Source organism: Equus quagga, chromosome 4 (genome assembly GCF_021613505.1).
Source record: "Equus quagga isolate Etosha38 chromosome 4, UCLA_HA_Equagga_1.0, whole genome shotgun sequence".
In the NCBI taxonomy this organism is placed as follows: domain Eukaryota; kingdom Metazoa; phylum Chordata; class Mammalia; order Perissodactyla; family Equidae; genus Equus; species Equus quagga.
Window position 1 is genome coordinate 10,840,193 of NC_060270.1, and position 16,709 is coordinate 10,856,901.

Consider the following 16,709-nt stretch of genomic DNA (forward strand, 5'->3'; position numbering starts at 1 on the left):
TTGCTCTATCCCACCCAGTATGTGCGATCTGCAGGAATAGAGGAGAAATTGGGATTATGGTTCCATCTGCGTAGCTATTTGGTAGCAATGATGCCTTTTCGATGATTCTCAGAATTTGTGAAAGTTGGTATAACATGGACTCCAGGATATTTGGGAAATATTAAATAAAGCAAATCTTAGTTGTGAAATACTTAGTAAACCAAAGAGTGGGAAAAAAATCACCCAACAAAATATTTAGCCGGATTCTGTCTGTTAATATTTCCTTGTTATATAAATAAAGTCATTAAATGAACTCAAGGATATTTAATAATATGACCCTTGTAAACTACCAGGGTAAGGCAGTGATTTAATTGTAGTTGAGCCTCATAATGCTAATTAAAGTGAAGTTAAACTATTCTGAGTCAATTTAGCAGTACATGGTGCGTGTCGCTTGGAAAAGAAAATCACGAGTTAGAACTGACAAAGGTAATCATCCTGTATTTTACTTCTGAGTCCCTTGATCTTCAGAGGACTTAATGGGAACCATTTTAGTGTAACCCAATTTTTAAAAAAATATTATAACAAATGCAGCGTTTACTGTTTTCCCGAATGCTTCTAGAGCCAACTCCATGTGGAACGAGGTATTGAACAGCAGTGTCTTATGGCAGCTGGACCACTTGGGTCCAAATCCTGGTGTCCAAATGCAGTGTATTGACTTCCTCGCTGCATTACCCTGGGCGAGTTCCCCTCCAGCCTCAGCTTTCTTCTCTGTAAAGTGTGGATAATCCTGGTTGCTACTCCATAGAGTTGTTTTGAGGATTGAATGAATTAATGATTGTAGTTAAAATAGTGCCCTGGTGTATGATTATGTCCAGAAAGAAAAAAATAAAAGGAATAGTTGGCCCCGTTATTCTCTGTGCTTTGTTATTCATGAAAATTCTATTTTTAGTTTTACACTACGTCTTCCCTTATTTACAGTAAAAATGTAGTTTACTAAAGTGAAAGTGTTAATATTTCTGGAAAGGAAGTATCATTGTTTTTATAACGTAGCATTCTTTTTGACTTTGTAAATCCTAAATATGAGGTGTAACATATTGAAATGGATATATTACAACTGGATTTCTAATACTATAAACCTGTGGTAATTTTTAGGTGGAAAATGTTTTCAAGTGTTCTTGAAGATAGGTGTTGAAAGACTAGTGCCCCCAGTGGTTGCCTGGACTTGGCACAGGTGATAATTTAGCACTTTCAGTTGTCAAGGACAGACTCTTTGTCTATATTCGTGGACGGGGCTCTTGTAATTCCTCATTAATCTTTCCGTCGTCGTGAAGGAGCTCTTCAGTCTTCCCGCAGGTTCCCCTCTTGGCATGTAAATAGTTTGGATTGATGTGAGAAGGCCCAGGATTTAAAGGCCTAGATTTGGGCACATTAGCTGTCTGAGCTGCATATTGTGGTGGTCAAATTTTCCAATGTCAGAGGCAGAGATTTGCTACAGATGTGGCTTGTGTGATTCTTAGTAAATGCAAAAGTAGGGCAGAGGTGGTTTAATCCTAACCAACCTGTGAGCACTCTGAAATTCTTCTCTCTGAAAGTTTGACATCTCCATATTCCAGCATACACTGAATTACTTATAAAGTAAAAAAATTATTTAGAGTCTCCATGGCTTTGCTTTGTAACTACTAGAAACAGACCTTTTCTTTTAAGGGGGAGAAAAATGCTTTCCCATGTACTCTGTAGAAAGATGTTGGGAAGTCTTATTTAAATGTTGGAAAAGTTATTTTTCCTTAATATAGAATTCTAAGAAAGAACATGGAAAGTGTTGAAAATGTCAGTAATTAATAAGCAACTTGGTAAAGATATACAAAATGCAATATTGTGTATCCTATTTCCAAACTGTAGAATCCAGTGTTAATTAATGGTGGGAGAGGGTTGGCATAAACTGTGAGATACACAAACAATGTGAGACAAATCGACAAAACAGCTGTTGAAATTTTTTTAAGACCCATCTATACAGGTAAGAAACTGTCATCATTGTAAAGGCTGTGTGAGGGGCTGTGAAGGCTGACTTATTCTGTCTTTATCTTCCTGGTGGGGGGTAAGAGAGGAGAACAGAGGCCTAGGTGCCAAGAAAGGGGAACTCTGCAGTACAGCCTGGAGGTGAAGATCACAGCGGAGATTGGTAATAATGGGCCTTCAAGGTCGTCTAGACCAGCCTTCCAATGCTTGAAGGCCTTGCACAGTTTTTCTGTTTCATCGACTGCTACTTTTGTCCTTGAACAGGCCTCGTATTGTGTCTTTCTCTTTTTTGAGGCAAAAACCAGGCCTAGAAGTTGGGCATCCTTGCTCTCACAATCTGTTACTGTTATGGGTCTCATAGTTCCCTGCTTCTCCCTATGCAAAAAAGAACTCTACAAGCAAGAGAAACGAGGGTGAGAAGCACAAAAATGTTACTACACTTTACACCTGTTCTTGGATCGGCTGTAACCATTTTTATGTGAACGTCAACAAAATTCCAATTCTGTTCTCCCTTAAGCATTCCTTTCCGTTAATTCCCAACCAGTTCCTCTTAAGGCAAGCCTGAAGTTTCAGGAATGGCCAGCCACCTGACTTCCTTCCAGCTACCTTGTCCCGTGGAAAGTTGCAGACCCTACCCCAGTCTTAAATAGCACAGCAAGGATCTGAATAGTTCTTTTCTGGATTTTTTCAAAGGGCTATTATTGCTGATGCAAAATATGCAAAAATTCCCTGGAGTAAGGGAATCTAGCTCAGAGTTGGCAAAGTTTGCAGGGGCAGGAAGCTCCCACAACCTGGAGTTCACCCCTGGCTGTGTCATCGGTAATGTGGGTGAGTTTAGCCACAGTTAAAGGGTTAGCAGTAGGACAAATTGAGGTCATCAAAGTGAATTTTCTGAATTCTCTAATGGCTTTTGTAATTGCCAAGTATCTGGGTGCCGAGAATGTCTTATTATTATATACTATCTATTCCCTGATGATTTGGACCACATTTGTTGCACTCTATTACATGCTGTCTAGTTCCCAAATTGTTTCATTATTATATAGATCTTCTCTTACCAAGAAGTCCTTTACTGGTCCAACTCATCTTTTATAATCAGTGTCATCTCAATGCTGATCCATTAATAGGGCCTCAAGAGGCTGATTTGGGATCAGGAGGTCTCCCTGGAGGGCCTGGAGAGGCACCGTAGGAGGAATTTTCCCACCTCTCAAGTACAGATTGGGTAGTCATCAATCCAGACAGCTGAGAGAACTCAGCAAGCAGAATTCTTTGACTCCTCAATGAGCCTTCCCTTCCAATTTGAGAAATGCTATAATGTGATATAAGTAGTGTGTCTGACATTTGCTGTTATATTGTGATTTTTGATACACAGTAGACAGTGACAAGTTTTATTTATTTTTTTCCTAAAATCAGGGTGCTCAAGCATATTTTATTTACTCCAGTTGGTTCTTTTTCAAATTTTCACCCAAATTTACTTTTATTCTCAAACAGTATATTATTACATATTTTAAAATCCAGTAAAGACTTGGGCATATGTGAGGACCTTTCTTTTTGCATTAAGCATGTTCAGAATTTTTGCTTGTGCTTAAAAATATTTGTAACAACCCTAGGAGTTTGTGTGCTGCTCCGGGATTATATGGCAGACTTGGAGGGCCCTTCCCTTGCATGTTGTGGTGCTTGTGGAAATGACAGGCTTTCGGGATACCTGTTCAACTGTAACCTGCCTGTTGTGTTCAGGGCAGAATGCTGAACTTAGTTGAGAAATCATGTTGTTTGTTCCACCCCTGCCTCTCAGAATAATTAGCTAGGATGCATGTGCTCTCCATCAATAAAGCATATTTGTTTTGAAAGACACAGCACTCATGGGCTGTCAGTCATAATGACTTCTGAGAGCACTTTAGGAGCTGCAACATCAATATTTACAAAATGCAAAGTGAAGACAAGTACACTGAGTCACAGATACACGTGCTTTCTTGTTCCTCATTCCCTCCCTCCCCCAGTGTATGTAGTGTGGCTAAGCCTATATGAAGGACTGTTTGGAAATATGAACGGAAATTTGGGATTCCTCTGTCTAAAGTAAATACTGAGGGACTAATTAAATGCTAAAAAGGTTTGTAAAATGGAATTACTTTCCCTTCCGAAATAAATGTATTGATTAAAAACTAAAATCAATGATACGGTTAGATGGAAGAAAGTGCGTGTGTTTTGCAATTAAAGCCCAGAACCTTTAGGCTGTGTCTCTGGTTTGCCCCTTTTTCATATTAGAAAATATGTTTAGAACTTATTAATGAAATGTACTCCAATTCCATATTATAAAGTACTTTATTATAAAAGTCAAAACAGAATTTCTTGGCTATGTCAGCAAAACAACTTCCATCTTTGAAAAAGAAAGTGGAAGAAACACTGCTGTGGGCAGTGGGTAGTGCCACAGCCCCTGTTGCTGGTGGTCTGTTCTGCCACTAGCTCTGGTGGCCTTGGCAGATCACTGTGTGTAGGTGAGAGCACTCCCGCTGGCCCTCTCTCCGTGATAACGTGTAACATGGAAAGACTAGATTAGATATGTGCTGCAAAACCCTGTGGAGACTCCAGACAGAAAGGAACTGGATTAATGAGACCTGGTCTCTGTAGAGTTAAGAATCTTGCTTAGGGGAAAAATGACACTAAATTTGAAAATTCCTGGGTTTAACTTCATGCTTGGATGATTGCTTCTCCCACAATCAGCTAACGCCATACCTAAATGCTGTGGAAGAGCTTGCTAAGTGATTTTTCAGGTTTATATGGTTTATAATTCTTTGTAGAGGAGCTTCTGTTTTGTTTATACTCTGAAGCATTGCCTTTGTATTTAAATAGGATGCTAGAAGATGAACATTCAGCCACCAGAGGGAGCAGATTGTGCGAATTAGGCTATAAGAAAAATACTCCAAGATGCCTCAGTCAGCATGTGTCTTGTGCGTGATGCCCATTCTCATGCTGCACACTGAGAGAAAAATGGGAGGAATGAGCTTAGGTCATACTGAAACATCTAACTCTTTTATTCTCACTTTGGTAGTTTTTGAAAAGGAAAAAAGGCAGGCAGATGATACACAAATAGCAACTTTTTTTTTTCTGTGAAGTGAAGAACTTTTGAAAACAAATGCCACAAATGTAATACATTTGGAAGAAAAAAACAAGCTTTCAGTATTGGTACTGAGGGTAGAGTGCATTCATCGCACACACCTGAAAGGAGTATGGGAGGAGTGGGTAACGTTCCCAGCGGGGCACTGTATCGCTCCGAATCAGCAAATGAGCACTTACCTTTTGTATCGTGTCTGTGAAGTCAGAAAACTGGGGTATATTTACGAAAAAAATTTCACCAAGTGTGAAGCCAAGTATGAAATAAATGGTTTTCTGCTTAAGTCTAGTTAAACAGAAAATACAAATGTATCATAGCTCCCTGTGCATTCTGATGAATGTCTTTGGCAAATGTACAGTCTGATATAAAATCATTAAATTCATACATTTTCAAGCACTTTATGAAAAACATATTAAAGGCGTTCTAAGCATTTGGGAATATAAAGATAAGCAACGTTCTACATTCTTGTGATATATAATCTAGTAAATGATGGGTTAACTCAATTCTAGTGTGCCAAAATGTGTAAAGCAGGTGGGCATTGCAGAAGCTAGAATAAGCTAGTTCAATAACTATACTAAAATAAATATCTATTCTTTTTTACTTTAAGGAAAAATTAAATTTTTTTTTATAACCATTAAGACTGAGAGGTTTTGCTTTATGAAGTGAATTAAATTTAACTGTCACTTAAATTATCTGCAGGGCCGGCCCCGTGGCCGAGTGGTTAAGTTCGTGTGCTCTGCTGCGGCAGCCCAGGGTTTCGCTGGTTCGGATCCTGGGCGTGGACATGGCACTGCTCGTCAGACCACATTGAGGCAGTGTCCCACATGCCACAACTAGAAGGACCTGCAACTAAGATATACAACGATGTACCGGGGGTATTTGGGGAGATAAAGCAGAAAAAAAAAAGAAGAGTGGTAAGAGTTGTTAGCTCAGGTGCCAATCTTTAAAAAAAAAAAATTATTTGCCATTTGTTAGAGTAAATAACAGTAGCTTAGGAAGAAGAGATTCCAACTGGAGAAATAATATATTGTTGATTCTTAACTGAAGCATTGTTTGTTTCTTTTTTTTTTTTTTGCTGAGAAAGATTCTCCCTGAGCTAACGCCCATGTCAATCTTCCTCTTTTTTTGTATGTGAGCCACCACCATAGCATGGCCACTGACAGACAGGTGGTGTAGGTCCACACCTGGGAACTGAACCTGGGCCGCTGAAGGGTAGCATGCTGAACTTAACCACTAGGCCACCAGCGCTCGCCCTGTTTTTTTTCCCTTGAGTTATAGTGAGAGATCAGGATGATGGATATCTAGATCTCTTTATTATTTTTAAACTTAAACCTAAGACTTATAAACAAAAAAATGATTGCTTTAAACTTCGGCCATTTTAGATGAAATTTAATATGTATACTTTTTAAGAACGTGTGTGATCACCCTTAAAATTTAAAGGACCATGTGTTAACTGGTGCGCAGAAGATTAAAGAATCAGTGTTTGGTGATGGGTACAGAAGAAAAGGGAATGGATAATTACTTCTCCTGTGAGGTCGGAATTATTTGATGAGTTGTTCCTTCTTTTATCAAATCTGCTGCATAGGAACCATTTCCACATAAGTAAAACTGCCTGGTGTTTTAGTTTGATAGTTTGAGTAGGTGCTAGGAATTTCATCCGAGAGCTGGAAGAAAGGACAGGGCACGGTGAGGATGGAGTAGAAAAGAAGCAGTGGCCGATGAGGAGCAGGAGTGAAAGGGCCAGGACTAGATGCGGGGGTCAGGCCTGGCGCTCCTTCATGCAACAAGCCTCTGCCCACAGCGTGCCTGCCTCTGGGTCAGGCCCTGGATACACCACGGTGAACGTCACGCAGCCCTTGTTCTCTGTCGCAGTCCAGTGGGGTGTAAAGAAGGAGACCGACCATTTCGTCGTGGGCTGTTGAGTGTAGGGTGCTGTGGGGACACTTAGAAAGCACCTCTCAGATTAGAAAGGGCCAAGTGGAGCTCAAGGTGAGACCCAAGCTAAGCCCTGAACTGGGATGAGCATTCCACTGCAAGGAGATGCCAGAGGCAGGAGTGCAGGGCAAGCTCCCGGTGATGGCGCACCGCTCTGTGCGGCTAGGGCTTTGAGAGTGAGAATGGAACAAAGAAACGTGAGCCATAAAAGCAAGCAGGAGCCAAGTCGGGAGGAGGGTTGTGTGTTGTGTGAAGGAAGGATTTTGCACTTTTTCCTGAGTTCATTGAGGGACTATTTAAAGAGGTTCATGCAAGAGAAGGATATGAGCAGATATCTGTAGTGTGGAGCATTGAAATCAGTACAGCCAAAGGTCAGAAGACCAGACTGTGAACCAGCATGGTGGGGATGGAGAGGAGGGGACCTGATGTATGAGGTAGGGGGGACAGAACTTGGTGAGAGATTAGATATCAGGGCAAGAAGCCAGTTGCAATGATTTGAATTTATGATGAGAAAGTAGAAGAGATACGTCTATGCTTTCCAGAGGTTGATGTGAAGAGAAGGAATGCCCAGTTCCTATGCACCCGCTCTGGCATCCTCCCCAGGGTTATGGAGGAGGCAGCGGCCTGGCCCAGACAAGGTATTTTTTCTAAGAGACTAGAAATGAAAGATGTAAGTGTGAATCATCGTGAGGTGGAGAAGCCAGAGCCTGTGGCGCTGTTGGAATGAGTCGTGAATGCTTTCTAGGAAATTAATCCTGGGGTTTAGAACCAAGAAGATTAGGAACCAAGTCAGTAAGTGAAGTGCAGGTGGAGTCTCTGAGCAGTGAGAGGACCAGGCAGGCCAGTTCTCGGCTCCTAGCTGCATAGCTTGGGGTGAGGCAGTCTCCCGGCTTGATGGCTGGAGGCCAGTTTGTACGATAAAAAAGACTAGCTAAAGGAGGAACGGGGATTCAGAGAGGCCTTTGGAGTTGAGATTGTGGAGAGACTGAAGGAGAAGGTGTTAACTGGAAGGAACTATTGACACTTCGTCAAAGAAAGAAACTGAAAGACCAGTGGCCCAGGGTAGCAGGAAAGGAGGTGAAAAGCACAGATTGGGAGTGAGGAAGAGGAGTTGACCTTGAATCTCTGCCTTTGAGAGAAGATGGAAGAAGAAAGGAAACTAGTTTGGCAGTTGGTAGACAAGGGTGGGACTTTGGGGGAGTTCACATGGGGAGACCTTCCTGTGACCCAGGCAGCAAAGGCGTTTTCTTGGAGGGGCTGGGATGGTGCTGGGAAGGGCAGCGTGGAGGGGAAGGGACTGAAAGCTCAGGCTCTGGGAACAGGAGACCCCAGTTTGAATTCTGGTTCTTCCACATGCTGGCAGAGTGGCCTGGGACATGTTGCTTAAGCTTCGCCGTTCTCATTGCTGTGTGTATAAGATGTGATCAGTACAGTACCTTTCTCCAGGAGTCGTATCAACATTAAAGAAATTAATTCCTGTAAAGGGGGTAGCATGTAGAAGCAGTTCAGGAAAGTTTGTTGTTATTAGGAGACAATATTAGATAATGTTCAAAACCAGACTCTGAAGCCAGCCCTCTTGAGTTCAAATACTGGCTCCACCGTTCGTGTGCTGGCTCTGTGACCTTGGACTTGATATGATGTACAGACAGGCATGGCTCACCAGGTGATCAGTAAAGAGATGTTCAACTGCATCGACAGTAAGTGAGGAGATTCCATGAGCTTGTCTTCTTGGGCTTCAACTTCTTGCCAATGTGTTATGTCCTACACATGTGACAAATGCATGTAGTAAAAACCTTTGTTAATTTAGAAACTGAAAGAGGCAAACTCTGTGTTTTCTGTGCCTCAGTTTTCTCATCTGTAAAAAGGAGATGATAATGGTACCCACCTCTTAGGCTTGTTGTGAGTTAAGAAGCTCTTAGGTTCTGATACATAGGAAGCGATATATAAATACATATACATATATATATGCATTATATAGCATTATTTCATATTATATATATGTATCATTATTTGTTATCCTCACTCACCATCTTCAATAGGCATTGAGGAGAAACTGAGACCTTATAATGGGCACTGTGGGGTGGAGTGAGACTGAATAAGACAAGTGGAAGGATTGCTGACGAGCACTGACGACCGGCCTGAGACTGGAAGCTTTTGTAGTGGGATCAGAGCATGGGAGCAGCCAGCAACCTGGGGATAGACCCAGAGAGGAAGGATGGTTGGAGGAGTTCCGAGTTGGGATTTATTAGCAAACCAATTATGAAAGGAAAGGAGAGCCAGTGAGCTGAAGGTACTAGGATATTCTATTTGGGGAGAATAGTGAGAGTCATCATCAAATAACCGGAGAAGGGAATAAAGCTACTAGAACATGCTTTTTGACTAGTTCTGACAGCTGATTGGAGGTGACTTGGGTTTTACTGTATTTATTACGTTGCCTTGTCAGCTCGCCTGTTTCCATTCTCCCCCCGCCCCTCCTGAACAGCCCTTCCTGGGTTCTTAGTTTTCCTTCTCTGCTAATTTTCTTTTCAAGCTTTATATCTCTTCTGCCTTCTAGCAAAACAACATATAGCATAATAAGGAAGCAGAGAAGTACTGTATCTGTGTTCAATTCCTCACATATTCTCTGAGTATCTACTTCCTGTCCAGCTTGGGGATGTGTGCTCTGACAGATCCAGAAAAAGGCATCTGGCATGTTCATACCCCAGGGCTCTCTGTGGGAGGAATCCTCATGAAATCATTATATATACATTGTACAGAAAAATGATAATTGTTAGACAGTAGTCCCCCTTTATCCTCAGGGAATCTGTTTGTAAGACCCCAGTGGATGCCTGAAACCGCAGATAGTACAGAACCCTATATATACTATGTTTTTCCTAAACATACAGGCCTTTGCTAAAGTTTCATTTATAAATTAGGCACAGTAAGAGATTAACAACAATAACTAATAATAAAATAGAACAATTATAACAATATAATAAAAGTTACCATAGAGCTTAGCAAACTCAGTATATGATTTTTTCTTTCCTAAGTCAAGAAATTTCACCTTTTCACTTAAAAGAAGTGCTGTATGGCTTCTCTTTGGCACATACAAATTGCCAGCATCACTGCTCTTGCACTTTGGGGCCATTATGAAATAAAATAAGGGTGACTTGAACACAAGCACTGTGATACCACGACAGTCAATCTGATGACCCAGACTGCTACTAAGTGACTAACGGGCAGGTGGCCTCTACAGTGTGCATCCGCTGGACAAAGGGCTGAGTCATGTCCCAGGCGAGACTGAACAGAATCGCTTGAGGTTTCATCACACTACTCTGAATGGCAGCCAACTTAAAATTTACGAATTATTTATTTCTGAAATTTTTTCCATTTCATATCTTTGGACCACCGTTGACCATGGGTAACAAGTGAAACCACAGAGAGAGAGGGACCACCGTACAACCAAGTGTCAAAAGTAAGGCACAGCCATTAAACGTGGGTGGTCCAAAAAACGTGCTCGGGAAGGAGAGAGACATGAGCTGGGGTGTATGAAGACTGCTTTTTGGAAATGGGAATTAAGACGAGCTTGCATAGAAAGTGTGAACGGGGGTGCAGGGTATGGTGTGCAGGCCTGGGAGCGCAGAGGACGGACAGTGCAGAAGCAAAGGGCAAGTGTGGCGGACAGGACGGACACTAGCCTTAGCAGGGGAGCAGAGGTGGATGGTGAGTTGAGTGGGAGGTGAGGCTGGACACTGAACTGCCACAGTACGTAGCTTGCCAGGTGATCAATAAATACGTGTTCAGCTACGTTGAGAATAATGAGGAAGAGACTCCCGTGAACTTGTTGTCTTGTGTTTCAGATTCTTCCCAGTGTGACAGTCATATCCTAACCATGAAGTAAATGCATATAAAAAATTTTGTTGATTTAGAAACTAAAAGAGGTAAATGTGTTATGCTAGGCCAGTTAAAGAATAGGCATTTGGTGACTTTCTGGTTAAGAATGTAAACACCACCATAAAATTATAGGAAAACAGGAGTTGGGCTTTTGGCAGGGTATGGTGGGGGACATGTCCTAGCCTGTGGTGAATTCTCTATATAAGTAGCTTTTCCTCCTTAAGCCACCGCTTTCCGTGCCTTTCTCTCTTTCAAGATAGCTGTTGTCTCTATCTTAGCGTGGAGGCAGCGTGCATTTTGAGAACCATGTTAAGCTCTCCCAAGGCTAAATGTCATGGAGTCTAAGGTTTAGAGATCTTAAAATACATATTCCTTCATGAAGAAAGGGCACAGGGACCAGAACTGCCAGCACAGCTAAGGCCTTCTTTGAATAGTGCGTGCCTTCTTAGTATTCACGAGAGCATGTAGACAACATCTTGACGGAGTTAAAGTTTCAACGTGAAGAGCTGCTCCTTTTCAATAAGGATGCATTTAAAGACGCTCTGCGTGAATAGAGTGACTGAATTGCTTCTGAAGCGAGAGTATGACTTTATTGAATGAGATATTTTTCATTTAATCTGTCTGCAGTTTGGAATTGTCATTAGAATCGCAATAAATAATAATGATTAGCACTTGTAGGGCTTTTATCTTCAAGGAGTTTCAGAGTTAACCTAATTTAATTGTCACTTGGAGTCATCAGAGACGTGGGTTTGCTTTTCTGCCATGAAACCCTGAAAATGTTCACTTTCCAGCCCTCAGTGCTCCTTTTTGGTGTTTCCATGGTCTGTGAGCTCCTGGTTCTGTGGGAGATGCCAGGGGAGCTGACAGAGGGAAAGGCTTTCTCTTAGAATGCCTTGTCCTTGGGAGGCGTCCCGGCTCTTGAGTTAGGCTTCCTGGATCTGGTGCCTGCTCTTCTGCTGCTAACTGCGTGACCCTGGGCAAGTACTTAACCCTCAGCATCTTCAGCTGGGGTTCATAGTGGTGCCTACCTTGGAGGGTTCTTTTGAGGATTAGGTGGGATAATGAAGTAGGCGTTGAATAAAGATTAGCTGCGTATTAGTATTGTTTTGAAAATTCTCATTAGGAACATGTCATTCTGGGACATTGTATGTAGTTAAGTATTAGGTAAGGAAATTATAAGCCAGTAAGTACTTTTTGGGGGGACTGCTGTGCCCCAGGCTCAGGGCTGGGCGCCGGGACAGAAAAGGAAGGAATTATAGCACCTCCCCTGTGGAAGTTCACAGCCCGTGAGGGTGGGGAGGGCAGAGAGAAAACTAACCGGAAGACACTATGTTGAGTGCTTGACCTAGCAACGTCGAGTTTGATCAAAGCTCAGGAGCAAAGAGTGACTATTTTGACGTAAGGTTTTCACAGAGCTTTAGAGGGAAGGGATATGTGAGCGGGCCTTGGAGGAGGAGAACTTTGGAAAATGGGAGAATCTGTGGGAGAGCAAGGCCTCGGAGTGGGTGTTTGCCAGCTCGCGTGGCAGCAGGACCCCCTGAAGGATCCAAAGCCAGGAGTGTCTTGAAAGCCGCAGGCCTCCCTTGAAAGATTTTAAGCAGGTCAGCCTGATCTGTGGAAGCTCTAGAACCACCGCTGTCACCCTTCCTCGGGGCTGGTTTTTCCTCTTCTCTGTAGCCTGGAGAAAGCTGTGCGGCCTTGCAGTCTTCGCTGGACCCCGGAGACGCCTTCCCCATGGTTGGAATGTGTGGTTGTCTAAAATGAGATTTCACGGGCCTCCCTTACCTTCCTCTGTTTCGCTGGGTCTGAATTTCCATGAAGATGATTTGAATGGGATTTTATTGGACAGTTAGGGAACAGAGTAAACTCTGAAATACCCCTGTGACACAGTGAGATTCACAGAGTTTCAAAGACTGAAGTGGACTGATTGCCTAAGTTGTAAGACAAGATGGCAGAAAGACTGAGAGGATCTTAGTCACAAAATGTGTGACTCTGTCAAGGCTCTGTTTCTGACTGTCTCTCACTCAGACAGAGGAAAGGAAACTTTCTGTCTCTCATTTTCAGTCTCTGAGGCTGGAGATGGTATCCGCTGGCGAGCATGTGGACTGCTGTTCATGGGAGACATCTTTGCTCTCCCTAAAGCAGCCCCTTAGGCTGAGTTGAAGTGAGCACGTGCTGCCCGTTCAGCCCACGCTCCCCTGGGAAAGGGGGAGGCTTGACGAACGTCCAGGGAGGCCTTCTAGGAGCCAGGCTCTGTGCTGGGTGTTCTGTGTCACTGTTCTCACCGTAGAGCTCTTACTACTCAGCTTTAACAAACGAGGAAAGATGAGCAAGATTAATAGTTTTATAGCAAGTAGTTAGTGGTAGAGGCGGGATTCTAACGGAGACCTGTCAGGCTCTAGTGTCCATTTTTTTTCTTTTGTTAAATGTGGTATTTTCTTTGTACTGTTTCTTCTATGGTATTTCTTCTTTAAATTTTTCATGAAGTTTGACCTCAGTAGTGGTCTTCATGAGTGGGCTTGCTGCATTTGAAGAATACAACTTAATGAAGTTTTTCCTAATTTATCACCAAGTTGGCTTATGTTTAGTTCAGTAGCAATGAGTATCTAATTAGGGTCCCTCATTCTGGCATAGAAAAGGGCATGCCTGGATTGGTTTGTTTTTACGAGATAAATGAATATTCAGCATTTTGGACAGGGACCTTCAGCTTCCATCATTTGACAATCTCAGCTGCATAATTTTGATGATATGGAGTCTTTCAAGGAGAGTCCACTGATGGTTAAATAACCTGATTTCAGTTATGTAACACAGGAGGAAGATTGACCCCTTTTGAATAAAGTCCACCAATTGCTTCATTTATTGCATATAGATTTTTCACTTAATTTGCTCTTGTTCAAGAACAAGAAGCCAAACTTTATAACGTGTGGGGTTTTTAGTGGCAAAATAATTACAAGGGTAGGCCTCTGTTACACTCAAAAATTAACAATTTTTCCTCCTCCTCATTGTTGAAACAAGATGAGTGATAAGGTTAAGTTTCAAAATTCTGCCTGCTTTGCCTTGTCCTTCCCACCTTTTCATCATCTTTTCTTTCGTTCTTCTCTCTGGGTTTCTCATTCCCTTTTTTTTTTTTTTTTTTTTTTGAGGAAGATTAGCCCTGATCTAACTACTGCCAGTCCTCCTCTTTTTTGCTGAGGAAGCCTGGCCTTGAGCTAACATTCATGCCCATCTTCCTCTACTTTATACATGGGACGCCTACCACAACGTGGCTTTTGCCAAGCAGTGCCATGTCCGCACCTGGGATCTGAACTAGCGAACCCTGGGCCGCCGAGACGTGGAACGTGCGAACTTAACCACTGCGCCACTGGGCCAGCCCCTCTCATTCCTTCTGAATGATAATCAGCAGCGTCATTTCCCCTGCTCTTGCCTTCTTTCAACAGTTCAAACATAGATCCATAGGGAATGAAAAAGTAATTAGATTACCATAAATTATTAAAGCATCCGGTGTCTAGTTTGAGGTATTTCATAGTCATTAGAGCAGTTGCACTTTTCTTGACTCTTTTGTCCGCAGTAGACTACCTCCAATTCACTTAGCATTTGTTCATCTTTTGCTCATGCTGAAAGTACTTATTTTGCTCCTGTGTTGTGCCAGGGGTGATCAGCCTTACTTCTCCCATGGCCCAGGTGGCTGGTAGGTTCTCACACACCACACTCCTCATGTCAGAGTTGTACATAGTTTTCAACCCCTTTTGTTTCCCACGTGGGAAAAAAATATCTGAATTCAGGGGAATATGAGGATGGGAGTTAATTGTAAAGCCATTCTAGTAAATAAAAATAGTGAATTATCACCATAATTTAGCACGGGGGTGTTCATATGATTGCTTACGACAACTCCCACAGCTGACTGACCTTGATGTTCTGGTGAGCCCAGATGCTTCTGAGCACCTAAAGATAAAGTCTCAAATTATCAAGAAAAAGACCGAGTGCTGGAGGGAGGATGTACCCAAATGTAATTGAAGGGAAGATGTGGTGAGCGTCATTAGCAATACAGAGACTTTCTAGTGTATTTCTGGGGGAGGAGAGACTAATTTTAGGAGTATCAGAAAAGACATATATAGTGTCTTAAGTGGCATGTCAGCTCCATGGAAAGAATTGGAACAGTTGTCGGGGTGGCGGATGAAGGTGATTATTTTGAACCCAAAAGCCACATTTACCATCTATTGATTTGATTCTTGATATTCTGTGTTTCAATATTGAAATTATACATACATACGCAAAGACATATACTTAAACACATTCACACATGATTAAGGAGCATAATCAAAGTCCTTGAGGCTAAATGATACATTTTTGTCTAGGCACTGGCCATCACTTTGACCTCTCCAGTTGATAACAGCTGCCTGATTTATAGTTTCTCATTGATTTCTTTTGCTATTTAAAAAATGTGTTATAAAACATTGGGCCCCAGTATGAGTTTAATTACCACTCAAGCAGCTCCTCCTGAAGTGATTAATAAGCCACAAATATAACCATTTCCTCTTTTCTCCATTTAGCATTGGTATTTTTGGAAATTGGGTTGCCTGTGCCAAGTTTTATTTGTAGATAGAATGGGAATTGTTAAATGGTCTATCAGTTCACAAGAAATCTTTGTTCCTTTATTAAGAGCACACCAGGTAACTAATTCCATTTAGAGTTTTCAATAACAACTTCCACTCTTGAGGCAGCCACGTGAACCATGTAATTGCTTCAGATATTCAGCAGAAGTTTCTTGCTAAGAAAACCACAGGAATGTTTTTTTCTCCCCCGCTCCGTTTTTTGATTAGACAAGGCTTTTAATAAATTAATGATGATTTTAATCAAAATGAAGATATAAAAATAATCTTTATTAAAATTAAGATTTTATTGCAGCACAAGAAATCTGAATGTCCATCAATAGTGAAATGATTGAATAAATTGTGATATATTATTTTGAAATATTACATATTTATTACAAAATGAGAACTATTAAGATGTATTGACTTAGAAGAGCATGATATATGCAACTTAAATTTTTTAAATGGCTATTTGTATTGATATATTTGGATTTTAAAAAAGGTTTAGAATGATATAGTCCCTAAGGATACTAAAATTGGTCAGAGGCTAGGTAAACAGTTAGAGGAGAGAATCCAGAAATAGATTTATACAAATGTGGACTTTAGGATATAGGATAAAAGTGACATTTCAAGGGAATGGAGAAAAGCTAGATTATTTAATAAATGATGTTGGGACAATTGGCTAGGTATTTGGAAAAAAAGAATAAGCTAGATCCCTACCTCACTCCTTTTATCAGATGAATTCCAGATGGATCAAATATTTAAATTTTTATAATAGTCATGCAAGTTCTAGAAGAAAACATTAGTGACTCTTCCTTTTTGGTTTTGAAGTGAGGAAGGCGTGACACAAAATCCAGAAGGAATTAAGGAAGAAGGATCTATTGGCCTATCCATATTGTCTTGCAGGCTTGAGAACTGGATGAACCTTGAAACTATATGTACATGGACCCTAGGTTCAGCAACATGGCATTATGAGTTTATTGGTATCACTTTGCAAGCACTTGAACCAATGCAAACTTACACTGACTAAAAAGGCCACTACTGTGTGATTGTAGCTGCATTTGTGTTTCTAATTGTCAGCATAAACCATTTAAATTGATGGCATTTAACTGTATTATTTGAATTTTTGCACAAGTATGTATAAACAATAATTTGTATATTAATGTTACTTCAGATGAACGAATGAGAAATACCAAATCAGAAAAAAC

General features: G+C 41.4%; 1 protein-coding gene across 5 annotated transcripts in view; it reads left to right on the forward strand.

Moving 5' to 3' along the window:
• BBX (BBX high mobility group box domain containing) overlaps positions 1-16,709 on the forward strand; it is a 258,252-nt gene that overhangs the window by 149,393 nt on the left and 92,150 nt on the right. The gene's annotated exons all lie outside the window — the stretch shown is intronic.